This window comes from Neomonachus schauinslandi, chromosome X, assembly GCF_002201575.2.
Source record: "Neomonachus schauinslandi chromosome X, ASM220157v2, whole genome shotgun sequence".
In the NCBI taxonomy this organism is placed as follows: domain Eukaryota; kingdom Metazoa; phylum Chordata; class Mammalia; order Carnivora; family Phocidae; genus Neomonachus; species Neomonachus schauinslandi.
Genome location: NC_058419.1, coordinates 45278060 through 45293530, shown reverse-complemented (window position 1 = coordinate 45293530; position 15471 = coordinate 45278060). Strand labels below are relative to the sequence as shown.

The window sequence follows — 15471 nt, the reverse complement described above, 5'->3', positions numbered from 1 at the left end:
GAGCAAAAGGTTATAAACAAAGATCCCCCCTCCTCAAAATAATCAATTGCTCAGAATCATTTTTTGAATAGTTATGTATTTTAATATTTGAAAAAATATTTTCTTATTTATTTATTTTGAGAGAGACAGAGAAGCAGAGGGAGAGGAAGAGAGAGAATCTTAAGCAGGTTCCACATCCAGCCCAGAGCTTGATGTGGAGTTTGATTTCATGACCCTGAGATCATGATAGCCGAATTCAAGAGTCAGCTGCTTAACAGACAGAGCCACCCAGGTGCCCCAATATTTTCCCATTTAAAAACTCACTACAGGGCTACATAAATCAAGATTGCTGGTACTGGCTTAAGTATAGATATAAAGATCAATGGAATAGAATTGAGAATCCAGAAGTAAATCTATACATTTATGGTTACTTGATATGAGAAAAGAGTGACAAGACAATTCAATGAGGGAAATTATTCTTCTCTTCAAATGGTGCCGGGACAAGTGTAAAAGAATGTATGTAAAAGAATGAAGTTGAAACCCTGCTTCACATCATATACAAAAATGAACTCAAAATGATGAAAGTGTTAAGTGTAAGAGAGAAAACTATAAAACTCTTAGAAGAAAACATAAGATCTTTTTTCAATACTTCTGTGCACTGCTTTCCAGAGCAGTTTTCCTAAAGTAATGATCCCAATATCTGGACACTCTGAGGCAGCCTCCTTCCTGCTAACAGAAGTACAAACTCCTTGCCTGGTAATTTTTTGGTGTCTTGGACCCTTTCTCTATATGTAAAATATAGCAAAAATGAATGTTAAATTTTTCCTAAGCATTTCCAGAGCAGTGTGGTGCTGTGATACAACTCACTGAGCTGATGAAAGGAGTGGAGGCAACAAAGGAGAAAAGCCTGAGTGATCTCTGGAAGGATGCAGGGATGAAACAAATGAAAGTATAGAGCTAGTACTAACACACGAGGAGAGTGCTCTGGTTAAGTATGTGACTCCACAGCAGCCCCACCCAGGTTCATGGCTCCATAAAGCAGGAGAAGGATGCAGAGTGTGAGAGATCCTGACTACCTTAGGTGAGTCTGGGCCAGAAGAAAAGGTACAGAAAAAAGGAATGGAATCAGAAGGAAAAAAAAATTCATTTCAGAGATAAAATAGCTCTCCTCTTTGGTTGTAGTTGTTCCTCTAACAATACAAACTTTCTGCTTTCAGGTTCTGCAGTACCCCAAACCTCAAGCACTAAATAAGGATAGGAAAAAGGCATTGTGTTCCTCCACTCAAGCGTAGGTTGGCAAAAAACCGTCTTGTGGTCAAGAAGCCCAAATTATCTGGAAGTGGAATACATAGTAATGGAAACCAATCCTCAACTGTCCTTGACGCTAGTTCAGAACCTCCTCAAAACCATCAGCATGTGGGTGGCAACAGTGGTCAGGAGGATGTGTCAGACTTAACTCTGGGATTTAGAAACTCTCCTATGACACAAATGAATCCCAAATCTGGAACACTGAGCACTGTATCCTGGCTCAGTGGAACTGCCAACACCACCAAGAATCTGGTAGTGACTACAGAGATGTGCTGCTACTGTTTTGACATCCTCTGTTATCACCTCTATGGCTTCCCACAGCCACAACTTCCTAGATTTATCAATGACCCCTATCTACTCTTTGGGATGTGGAAGACAGGGCAGGACAAGTAGTTCTGTGGTTGCATTGGGACCTCCTCAGCTATGAATCTTTATTCAGGACTCAGGAAATATATGTTAACTAGTGCATTTAGGGCAGCTGATCCCCACCCCCCTAACTTGAGAGGAGCTGCCTAAACTTTTCTATCTTGTCTCCTTCCTTACTAACTTTAAAGATACCAATGATTACCTGAAGTGGGAAATAAAAGTTGATGGGATTCAAACTGAACTCATCAATGAAAAAAGCATCAAATTTACAGCTACATATTTACCCAAGATTGCTAAGAAACAAGACTGGGATCAAAAACAGACAAGAGACTCCTTGCCCAGGAAAGGTAGTTTTAAGGCTCCAATTAACAGTGAATTCAGAAAAGCAATCAAACTTACCAGTTACCAAAGTGAGAAGGTGACAATCAGTTACGCAGAGTATATTGTTTCTCAATAGCACTGTTTTCAGAATGGCACTCTTCATACCCCACCCCTGTACAATCATTACTGTTGACATATGAGCTGCATGGCCAGTTCCATCCCCTTGTGGCCACCAATGGCTATGACATCATTAAGAAGACCGGGTGTTTCAGTCCTTTATAGGACTTTAGAACAAAAATTTTACAAGGTGAGTCTTTACCTTGCTTAATATGCTAGAAAGCTTGACGCCATCAGGGCAAAATTCCAAATAGTTCATCTTATTCTAGGTCATTCAAACTTGCATGTGGCATATTTTCCATTCTCATTGTTGCTGATTCTAAATAGCTGTCAGCAAGTTTCCCCTCCCTCTTGCCTATTTTTCATTCATTTGGTAGCAAAGTTCACAGAAGTTGTTGGGGACTTGGAAATGCTTTGAAAACATTGTTGCAAAGGCACTGATGAAATGATTCATAAGAGGAGGTAGCTAGTTGGAAGAAAGAACCCAAAGAATGATACACTGGTTTTCAACAACATGCCTAGAGAGCAAACAAAGTGGATTGGATATCAACACGGTGAACACAATGTTTTGATTAAATTTATTTTTAAAATTTATATGGTGATACTGTGGCTTTCCTAAATTGGAAAATATCCAAGTCAGAAGATCTTTTGAATTTTATTCTTTCAGGAATGGGGAAGGGACATAATCTAAAAAGCAACATTCATGCTGTTCTAGGCATTGCTGTCTCATTTCTTGGAAGAAATGAATAAGGGTGAGCAGATTGGCTTGGCACCATCCTCTGCTGTTCACAAGGATATGGAATGTGCAATAAAAATGTGAGGCTGACATCAGGATGCTCAAGCCAGGCTGCATCACCCCATCTTATTGTTGCACTGTATTCTCATACTCTGTCATGTGCAATGTTAATGAAAAAAAAAAAAAGCTTTTGAAGGTAAAGGGATCATTTAATGATTCCTACTGCTTAGAATAATGAATGTTTTGTTATAAACAAATGTGATGACAGTTACTCTTAGGTGCCATGGGTTGATGTCAGGGTGGTCAGCTCTGGACTAAACCACCCACCTCCATGAGACTGGTCATGCAAGCATTTACAATGCCATGCTCTTCAAGCTTATTTTTTCTTGTAGAAATGTTGCAGTATTTGTCTTCTCCAGTGTACAGTATGCTTTTAAATTTTATTTCATTGAGGGTGGGGTAGGATCCCTGACTTTTAAGAAAATGAACAGAACATTTAAAAACTCATGAAATGGCAAGAGGGAGAATCAGTGCACAAAATTTGAGCTGATTAAGCCCAGCACCACACTGAAGTGGACTCAGTGGTTTTGGGGAGTGAAGAAATCTTATTCTCTGCACATTCCCTCATGCTCCCATACAAATTCAGCAGTGGAAATATTCAAGTTCATCTTGCCTTGTCAAGGGGACTCAGGAGCTGACCCAGGAAAGATATTGACTCCATAAGAAATAGGCACTGTCAGTGTCCATCATGAATGGGCCTAGTTAGGAAGCAGTCTGGAAATGTACAGTCATGGTCACCTCATGAAGATATGCAGCAGATGGCTCTCAGGAAAAATACTAAGTCTGGATCATCCATATGGCAGCTTTGCATAGGAAGATGACCACTCTGAACTGGAACCAGACTGCCTACCACATGCTTGAGTGAGGAGGGTGAGGACAGTGACCACATGTAGTGTGAGTGGTAGGTTTAAAGAAAAAGGAAATACATTCTGCTTAGTGTTTTCTTTTTCCTTGGACTGTTCAGCTGAATAGTAGATAACCATTGTTTTATTTTTTTTTAAAGTAAGCTTTAATTTTTTGAGGAACCTCCACACTGTTTTCCAAAGTGGCTGTACCAATTTGCATTCCCACCAACAGTGTAGGAGGGTTCCCCTTTCTCCACAACCTCTCCAACATTTGTTCTTTCTTGCCTTGTCAATTTTTGCCATTCTAACTGGTGTAAGGTGGTATCTCAATGTGGTTTTGATTTGAATTTCCCTGATGGCTAATGATGATGAACATTTTTTCATGTGTCTGTTAGCCATTAGAGCTACCCTATGACCCAGCAATTGCACTCCTGTGTATTTACCCCAAAGACACAGATGTAGTGAAAAGAAGGGCCATATGTACCCCAATGTTCATAGCAGCAATGTCCACAATAGCCAAACTGGAAAGAGCTGAGATGCCCTTCAACAGATGAATGGATAAAGAAGATGTGGTCCATATATACAATGGAATATTACTCAGCCATCAGAAAGGATGAATACCCAACTTTTACATCAACATGGATGGGACTGAAGGAGATTATGCTAAGTGAGATAAGTCAAACAGAGAAAGTCAATTATCATATGGTTTCACTTATTTGTGGAGCATAAGGAATAGCATGGAGGACATTAGGAGAAGGAAGGGAAAAATGAAGGGGGGGAATTGGAGGGAGAGATGAACTATGAGAGACTATGGACTCTGAGAAACAAACTGAGGGTTTTAGAGGGGAGGGGGGTGGGGGGATGGGTTAGCCCGGTGATGGGTATTAAGGAGGGCACGTACTTCATGGAGCACTGGGTGTTATATGAAAACAATGGATCGTGTATCACCACATCAAAAACTAATAATGTATTTTATGGTGAATAACATAACTAATAAAATAAAAAATAATATTCTCAAAAAAAATAAAGTAAGCTTTATGCCCAATATGGGGTTTGAACTCACAACCTGGAGATCAAGAGTTGCATGCTCCACTGACTGAGACAGCTAGGCATCCCAAATCTTGAGGACTGGTCTTTTTCTTAAATGATTGACTGCAAGTGAATATGTTACTTTATTTAAGTAAGCTCTATGCCTGATGTGGGGCTTGAACTCATAACCCCAAGATCAAGAGTCATGTGCTCTACTGATTGAGCCAGCCAGGTGCCCCAGTAACCATTGTCTTAAAGGAACCAGCCCCACTTGGCTGGTTTGGTTTGGAGTTCATTTCATCCCCAGCTGTGAGTGCCTTTGGTCTGAAAAGTGGGCTTGTCTCAATATCCACACATATGACATTCTCTCTGTAATTATGAATCATCCTTGTTTTACATTAACTAAAATGTTTTAAATAAACATTTTATTTTGGAATAATTTTAGATTTACAGATAAATTGCAAAAATAGTAGAGACTTCCTGAATATCCCTCACCCAGTTCCCCCAGTTGTTAACATCCACATTTGTCAAAACTAAGAAACAAACATTGGTACATTGTTATAACTAAACTCCAGGATTTATGTGGATTTTACCACTTTGTTCACTATCTCTTTCTTTCCAGGATCCAATCCGAGATGCCACATTGCATTTAATTGTCATATCTCCCCAGTCTCCTGTCTTCAATCACTAAAGTTTGTTAACATTGGATTGTTTCTACTGTGAAGTTCTTAAACATTTTTGCTTCATAATATTAAAGCAACTCATGTTAAAGACCCTTTCAACATGAAAGGTTTATTGTTGAGACATTAAATATATTTTATTGTTTACAATAAAAATAATCTATACTTGGGTGTTAATTTTATATTTGCACAAGACCTGTTTTACCATGATACGTTAACACCTACAGTTATGTTATTCTCTATTGAGATTCTGAAGCCTAGAGGACTATGAGTTCTTTTGTTTATTTTCATCCTTATTGCTATGAAACAAGAGACTGTACAGCCTTCAGTGAAAAGACTTCAGAAGGATTCTTTGCATTACACTTGGATGTCTCTTGGCTATAAAACTTGTGAGTGTAAATCATTGAACTCTTTAAAAAAGTATTGTAAATAATAAATCATAATGGGTTTAAAAATGTGACTTCAGGAGGTAGGCAGAAACACTCTGGTAGATGGGAGTCCATGGGACCTGGAGTCAGAGAGCACTTAAAGGGAGTGGATGATTTCCAAACAGAGTGGTAGATTCAATTAATTATAAAACATTTCCTTTGAAGTCAGCTTCCTAATATTAATGAAGGTTTAGGGAACTAAACATCCATTTATCTTCACTGTTCTCAATGCATCTGGCTCTTCCCTGCCTCCATGGATGGGTGACAGATGTGTGGGTACTTTTTTTCTTACCAACATTTGTGTCATTTTAGTGTGTAAAGGGTCTATGTAGCATTGAAGCAAATGTCTTCCTTCCCTAATTAGTCCTAACCCTGGAGAAGCTAATCATTTATCTCTGAGCCCTGTCTGCTTGCATAGGAGCCCCCCACTCTTCGCTCATTCAGGTTGGATTCCCTGTCCCCTCTCTCCCACTCAACACCTCATAAGTCCTACCAAATGTGCCAGGTCTAGCTCCTCTTCAAGGAGTCTCTGACAACGTCAGTGAGGCTTCCTTTTTCTTTATAAATTAGTGTGGTTTTGTAGAGATCACCTTAACTTCCACAAGAAACTAGGCCTTATTCAATGATTATCTTAATGTTTCACAGCACATAGGTTAGGGATGTTGAGGGTAAGCACACAGGTGCTCATTCATTCTGGTAATGATGAAAATCTCTCTTGAGAGATTCTGGAGTGCAGTAGTTAAGAGTCCTGGCTTTAAAGTCATACCTACAGAGTTCAAATCCAAGATTTGGCCCTTACTAACTCAATGACCTTGTTGATGATGAGGATGATGATTGTGAAGGTAAAATCTTGCCCCTTGGATCAAGAGGCCTCAAGGTTGGAGTCATGTGCATTGATTGGTCCCTGAGGTAGTGTATTATTCAGACAGAATCATAGGCTCTTTTTTTTTTTTTGAAAACAAATGTGTTTAATGAGATTGAAAAGGTTTTGCTAACTTCCAGTGATTAATATCCTTTTTTTGGTAAATTTAACAATATCATATAAATGTGAACTCATAATTTCTGTCAGGTATTACATTTTCAGGGGATACCTTCCAAACTCTCCAAAGAAATCCTCTAACAGGCATTTATAAAAATCAGCATTCATTTATATTAACTGCACATTTTCCTATTTTATCAGGAAAAAATGGCTCATACTTTTAGAAAATCTGGCATATGCAGAGTAATACATATTCAATTATTATGTATCAAATGAACTGTTCATTCTTATTACTCTGTGAACATTATTAGCTCCTTATATTGTTTTGTTGCATCACTAAAGTGCATTAAAGAAATAGGACGTGTAGGCAAGTTTATGGTCAAACAGATAAATTTAATCAAATAACCACTTTGAAAGTTTTGTAATCTAAATGGTTTCTTACACTAAAAGTTTTTACTCTGAAGTTTTTTACACTTAGCAGTTTTTTACATTAAACAGATAAGTCTATTTCCTAACTATGACTGAATTGATGGATTAATTTAGTGTTGCCATTGTTTAAAATATGCAATTAATAAGAACTAAAAACTACTAATTAGTATAAAGAATGTCATCAACATGATAAAATTGGTATGAATTTCCTTTTTTCCATTTTTGTATAAAAATATAAATGGGGAAAAAATACAAATTAGGAAGAACAAGAGTAAATATTTAGTAGGTTTAAACAGTTTTCATTCTCTGTAATCATTTCAATTTCCAGCACTCAGCAGTCTGCTTAGCAAACATAAAGGTAAAGCCAACTCATAATTCTTACAAAATCTTAGTGTAAACAGGCTTTGGTTATCATCTCTTGATATTCCATTTTATTGAGTTCTGCTTCTTTTACTATTTAATGTCAGTAAAGTTATTAGAATAGAAATAGCAGAATCATAGGCTCTTAATACAGGAAAACTTGCCTAAGAGGTAGAAAACTAAACTTATAGAATTACTATATTCCAGGTATTATACATGTTTATCTCATTTGACTTCACCTTTTATTATTACCGTGACTAAGATCATGTGTTAGGAGAAGTGATTTTCCCCAGAGAAGAAATCACGTCAATTACTTTTCAGGGACTCAAACCCTGGAAATATTCAACATCCCAATATTTTCCTATTCTATCATGTGGACAGACTTTCAGTATCCCCAAGTATATTATCTTTTTCTCCTGAATAATGAAAGGTACTACTTTTTAAAATTAAAAATATATGTATATAGGGTGCTTGGGTGGTTTAGTCCTTAAGCATCTGCCTTCAGCTCAGGTCCTGAGATCGAGCCCCACATTGGGCTCCCTGCTCAGTGGGGAGCCTGCTTCTCCCTCTGCCTGCTGCTCCCCCTACTTGTGCTCTCTCTCTCTGTATGTCATATAAATAAATAAAATCTTTAAAATATATATATGTATATATAAAATTTGAAATGTCTTATGTATAGCTATATATATGCATACATGCATATGTTTAATGTACATATATGGTATATATGAATGTCTTTAGTATGGCTTTCTCTACATATAGCATATGCAAGTTGCATATATATGCATAAATATATATTTACATAATATATATATGCAACAGCTGGAGAAAAATATTTGTAACCTGTATTACAGACATGAGGTTAGTATTCTTTTTTAAATTTAATTTTATTATGTTATGTTAGTCACCATAAAATACATCATTAGTTTTTGATCTAGTGATCCACGATTCATTGTTTTTGTATAACACCCATTCTTGACATATAAATACTTCTTAACAAATAGAGAAATAAGCAAAGAGTAACAACAGAATGCACATAAAGAACCACGTAAATATCCCAAAAGCGTTTGACTATGTGCTCAACCAAATGAAATGGCAAATGAGAACTTAAAGAGGGCACAATAGGGAAAGAAGTAGGGTAATATACAGAATGCAGTCACAATTTTGTGAAATAATGTGTTGTTATGTGTATATATATATTTGAATGTTTTTATATATAAAAGAATACATTACAGAAATAGAAACAGTCTGTAAAATATGCACCTGTGATTAATAGAGAATGGATAATAGTGTTTAAAAATCACTATCTGCTGAATTCATTTTATCATTTGCTAAAATTCATTTTATTATTCAACCCTCAAACAAATCTATAAGATATATCTAGAGAAAAGATTTAGTCATTTTACATTTAGACAGAATATAAGATTTAGAAGTATGGTTTCCCTTCAACAATAGAAAATAATTTGAAACCTCCAAAGGACTTGCTGGCTCAATATTGAAGGCCAAGTGAAAACCACAGAGCAAGATTTTTTTCTCTTTGCCTCAATTTACTGTTTTGAGCTACTGACACCCAAGAAAAAAGACATGAAATCAGGTGCTAATAAAATACTTAGATTACTTTCTGATATACCCTTTGATTCTTTCAAATGTCCTTGAAATATTCTTTTTTTTTAATTAAAAAAATTTTTAAATAGTCTCTACATGCAACGTGGGACTTAAACTCACAACCCTGAGATCAAGAGTTGCATGCTCCACCGACTGAGCCAGCTAGGCACCCCTGTCATTGAAATGTTTTTAAGATAATTGCATAAGCCATAAAATAGCAGTTATCATGAAAACTAATAATTTTTAAAATATACATATCACTTACAGACATATTTCAGCAGTGAGATCATTAAGCTTTCTTAAATGTGTTGTATTCAAGCTATATAAATTCAAATTGTAATTATAATAAGTCACATTTCTGATATATGGGTAATTGGAGTCACAGAAGACTTGGGGAGGAGGATTGAATGGGACAGAAGCAATATTTGAAAAGATAATTGATAAGAAGTTTTCAAATCTGATAAAAAATATCAAGCCACGTATTCAAGAATCTCTATGAAATCTGTGTAAGATAATCACACACACACACACACACACACACAGAATCACCATCTTAATAAAGCTGCTAAAAAATAAAAAAAAAAAGAAAAATTTTAAACCGGTCAGAGGAAAAAAATCCATTACTATTAAAATAAGAACCAACAAAAGTGATAGCAAAGCTTTCAACAACAAAAAAGGAGGTCAAAAGATAATAGAATGACATTTTTAAGTGATGAAAAGAAATGAGTACCAACCTAGAATTATGTGCAGAGCAAAAATAATCTTTATATATTATGGTAAATAAAGGGTTTTCAGATAAACAAAACAAGATTTTATCTTCCACTGAATAATATCAAAAGATAGGAGTTATCCAAGAAAGAAAAATGATCCCAGACAGAAATAGAGAAATGCAAGAATGGATAAAGATCACTACAACAAGTGAAAGTGTGGGCAAATCTAAATGAATATTGATTGTATAAAATAATGATAATGATGATGATGATGATGTCATCATCTCCGGGGCTTTAAATAATATGTAGAGATAAACCCCAGTGAAACAGTATCAGAAAAGAATAAAGGAATATAGTGATAAAATGTCCTAGGGTCTCGACATTGACAGAGGAGTGCTAAAAAGCATTTATTATAAGCCTAAATAGGTCAAAGGTGTGTATAAAATCTAAGATAACCTAAAAGAATGCTAAAAGATTGCTTAACTAGCAACCTAATAGAGGGAGAAACTTAATAATTTTTAAAATAATTAAGTTACTCAAAAGAATGAAGTACATGAAAGAAAAATGGGCATTGTAACAGGTGGAACAAATAGAAAATAAATAGTAACATGGTAGATTTAAAACCAATTACAGAAAAGGAGTCCAAGATGGAGGAGAAGGAGGAGACCTTAGTTTTGTCTGGTCCCAGGAATTCAGCTAGATAGCTATGAAATCATTCTGAACACCGGTGAACTCAATCAGAGATCTAAGAAAGGAATTGCTGCAGCTCTGTAAATAGAAAAGGGACCATTTTCTGCAAGGCAAGAGGTGTGGAGAAGTGAATCCAAGGCAATATATGAGAAGACAAACCGCGGGGGGAGAGAGCCTCCATAAACTGGCTACCAGAAAGTGATATAGCAGCAGAGCACAAAACCAGAACTTTCAGAAGTCTGCATGGATGAGGGATGTTCCTGCCTGAAAGGCACTCAAATGGCAAAGCAGAATGGAATCCTAGTTGGGACAGTGTGTGGTCTCAGAATCCCCAGGGTCACAGAAAGAATGGGGGGTGCCTGAGTGGGGCAGAGTTCCCAGGCATCAGAGAGGGAAGCCAGCTACAATCAGTGGGCCCAGGAGTGGGCTTTCAGCTCAGTATTCACATAAACCATGAACCATTGGTCCATCAGAGGACTACTCTCCGATCAGGGCCCAACAAGCCACAGAATCCCAGCAAGACTCCCTCCATCTCCCAGGAGGAGTGGGGCAGGTGCATGCTGCAGGAGTCTGCAGGGTTTGGAGACTGGAAGTAGGATTTCACGCCTGAGATTGAAACACTTGGGTGGCAGTCTGGGTGAGCACAGAGTGTAGATGGAGACTAGGGAGACAGGAGTGATTGATGCTTTTCCTTGAGGGCACACTGAGGAGTGGGGGGCATGATCTTTCAGCTTTGGGGCTGGAGATTGAGAGGCCTCCATTTTCATTCTCATCCTCTAAAGCACCACAGAAAGCCCTCAGGGAACAAAAGGCACATAGAGCAATCCAGAGCCGCTTACTTAGCCTGGCCCCCTAGTAAAGGCTGTGCAATTCTGCCCAGGGCAAAGACACTTGAGAATCAGCCCAATAGGCCCCTCCCCCAGAAGATCAGCAAGAAATTCTGGCTAAGACCAAGTTTACCAATCACACAGAACTGCAAAATACCAGAGCTAGGGGAAAATAGTATATAGAATTCATGGTGTGTTTTTTTTCCCCATGATTTTTTAGTCTTCTAATTTTAATTTTTTTCTCTTTCCTTTTTAAACCAAATTCTTATTTTATCAACTCCGTTTTTTAAGTCATTTTTATTTTTTTAATATTTTATTTATTTATTTGATAGAAAGAGACACAGTAAGAGAGGGAACACAAGCAAGGGGGGTGGGAGAGGGAGAAGCAGGCTTCCCACTGAGCGCCTGAGCCATAGGCAAACGCTTAATGACTGAGCCACCCAGGCGCCCCTTTAAGTCATTTTTAATTTTCATTTTTACAGTTACATTCTATCCTTTTATTGTATTTAATTTTATTTTTGTATATATATAAATTTTTCTTTCTTTATATTTTGGGATGCAGTTTCTTCCAACAAACAGACGAAAATACACCCAGAATATAGTGTATTCCTCTGTTCTCTTCACCTGTTTGATCATATTCTCCCTCTTTTCTTTTTTCTTTCTTTTAAGTCTTTTTAAATTTTCATCTTTACAGTTACATTCTATCTTTTCAATGTATTTTTAAAAATATTTTACTTATTTATTTGAGAGAGAAAGAGAGCATGAGAGAGAGCATGAGCGGGCTTGGGGGCAGAGGGAGAGAGAAAAGTAGACTCCTTCTTCAGCAGGGAGCCCAACATGAGACTTGATCCCAGGACCCTGGAATCATGACCTGAGCCAAAGACAGACGCTTAACCGACTGAGCCACCCAGGCACCCTCAATGTATTTAAATTTATTTTTGTATATTTATAAACTTTTCTTTCTTTACAATTTTGGGATGTAGTTTCTTCTAACAAATAGAACAAAATACACCCAAGATATAGTGTATTGCTTTGTTCTGTTCATTTTCTGTTTATATTCCTTATTTATTTTGTCTTTTAATTTTAAATTTTACAGTTACATTCTATCCTTTCATTGTATTTAATTTGACTTTTGTACATATATAAGTTTTTCTTTCTTTACAATTTTGGGACCTAGTTTCCTAACAAACAGACCAAAATACACACAGGATCCAGTGCATTGCTCTGTTCTGCTCACCTGTTTGATTATATTCTCTTTTTTTTGTTTGCTTATTTTTTTTCAGTTTCAGCTCTCTTTAGATTTATTTAGTGTATATTTCTCTGGGCTTATTACCATTTTTGTATTTTGTTCTCTCATTCATCTACTCTGGACAAAATGACAAGATGGAAAAACTCACCTCAGAAAAGAGAACAAGAGGGAGTACTGACTGCCAGAGACCTAATCAGTATGGATATAAGTTAGCTGTCAGAAATAGAGTTCAGAATAATGATTATAAAGATACTCTCTGGGCTTGAACAAAGCATAGAAGACACTGGAGAATCCCCTTTTGGAGAATAAAAGAATTAAAATTGGGGCACTTGGGTGGCTCATTTGGTTAAGCATCTGCCTTCAGCTCAGGTCATGATACGAGGGTCCTGGGACCCAGCCCTGCATTGGGCTCCCTGCTCAGCGGGGAGCCTGCTTCTCCCTCTCCCACTCCCCCTGCTTGTGCTCTCTCTCTCTGTCAAATAAATAAAATCTTTAAAAAAGAACTAAAATCTAACCAAGTTGAAATAAAAAAAGCTATTAATGAGATGCAATAAAAAATGGAGGCTCCGGTGATGGGTATTAAGGAGGGCACATATTGATTGGTGCACTGGGTGTTATACGCAAACAATGAATTGTGGAACACTACATCAAAAACTAATGATGTAATGTGTGGTGACTAACATAATAAAATAAAATTTTAAAAAATGTAGTCTCTAACTGCTAGGATAAATGAAGCAGAAGAGAATTAGTGATACAGAAGACAACATGATGGAAAATAAAGAAGCTGAGAAAAACAGAGATAAACAACTACTGGATCATGAGAGGAAAATCTGAGAGATAAGTGATACCATAGAGTGAAACAATATTAGGATAATTGGGATCCCAGAAGAAGAGGAAAGAAAGAGGGAGTGGGGGCAGAAGGTATACTGGAGCAAATTATAGTGAACTTCCCTAATCTGGGGAAGGAAACAGGCATTCAAGTCCAGGAGGCACAGAGAACCACCCCCCTCAAAATCAATAAAAATAGATCAACACCTTGATATATAATACTGAAACTTGCAAATCTCAGAGACAAAAAGAATACCCTGAAAGAAGTTCAGGATAAGAGGGTCGTAACTTACAAGGGTAGAAACATTAGACTGGCAGCAGACCTATCCACAGAGACCTGGCAAGCCAGAAAGGGCTGACATGATATATTCAGGATGCTAAAGAGAAAAATATGCAGTAAAGAATACTTTATCCAGCAAGGCTGTCATTCAAAATAGAAGGAGAGAGAAAAAGTTTCCAGGACAAACAGAAACTAAAAGAATTTGTGATCACCAATCAAGCCCTACAAGAAATATTAAAGGGGATCCTTAAAGTGAAGAGAGAGCCTAAAAGTAACATAGACCAGAAAGGAACAGAGACAATCTACATAAACAAGGACTTTACAGGTAATACAATGGCACTAAATTCATATATTTCAATAGTTACTCTGAATGTAAATGGACTAAATGCCCCAATCTAAAGACACAGGGTATCAGATTAGATTTAAAAAAAAAAGACCCATTGATATGCTGTCTACAAGAGACTCATTTCAGGCCAAAAGACACCTCCAGATTGAAAGTGAGGGGGTGTTCTTTAGCATGATGAACATCAAAAAAAAGCTGGGATAGCAATCCTCATATTAGACAAATTAGATTTTAAATGAAAAAAAAATAAGAGATGAGGAAGGGCACTATATCATACTTAAAAGGTCTATCTAACAAGAAGATCTAACAATTGTAAATATTTATGCCTCTAACATGGGGAGAGCCAATTATATAAACCACTTAATAGCAAAATTAAAGAAACACATTGATGATAATACAATGATAGTAGGGGAATTTAATACCTCACTCACTGCAATGGACAGATCATCCAAGCAAAAGATCAACAAGGAAACAAGGGCTTCAAATGACACACTGGACCAGATGCACTTCACAAATATATTCAGAGCATTCCATCCTAAAGCAACAGAATACACATTCTTTCTGAGTGCACATGGAACATTCTCCAGAATAGATCACATCCTGGGTCACAAATCAGGTCTCAACTGGTACCAAAAGATTCGGATCATTCCCTGCATATTTTCAGATCACAATGCTTTGAAACTTGAACTCAATCACAAGAGGAAAGTTGGAAAAAACTCAAATACATGGAGGTTGAAGAGCATCCTACTAAAAAATGAAAGGATCAGCCAGAAATTAAAGAAGAATTTTAAAAATTTATGGAAACAAATGAAAATGAAAACACAACTGTTCAGAATCTTTGGGGTACAGCAAAGGCAATCCTAAAAGGGAAGTACATAACATAACAAGCCCTTGTCAAGAAACAAGAATAGTCTCAAATACACAAGCTAACCTTACACTTAAAGGAGTTGGAGAAAGAACAACAAGTAAAGCCTAAACCCAGCAGGAGAAGAGAATTAATAAAAATTAGAGCTTAAATCAATGAAATAGAAAACAAAAGAATATTAGAACAGATCAACCAAACTAGGAGCTGGTTCTTTGAAAGAATTAATAAGATCAATAACCCCTAGCCAGACTTATCAAAAAGATAAGAGAAAGGACCCAAAGTAATAAAATCATGAATGAAAGGGGAGAGATCACAACAAACACCAAAGAAATACAAACAATTATAAGAACATATTATGAGCAACTATATGCCAACAAATTAGGCAATCTGGAAGAAATGGATGCATTCCTAGAAACATATAAACTACCAAAACTGAA

General features: G+C 36.8%; 1 pseudogene; it reads left to right on the top strand.

Annotated features, from left to right (window-relative positions):
* The first annotated feature begins 1028 nt into the window (after positions 1–1028).
* Positions 1029–2110, top strand: LOC110582317 (annotated as a pseudogene).
* The last annotated feature ends 13361 nt before the right edge of the window (positions 2111–15471 follow it).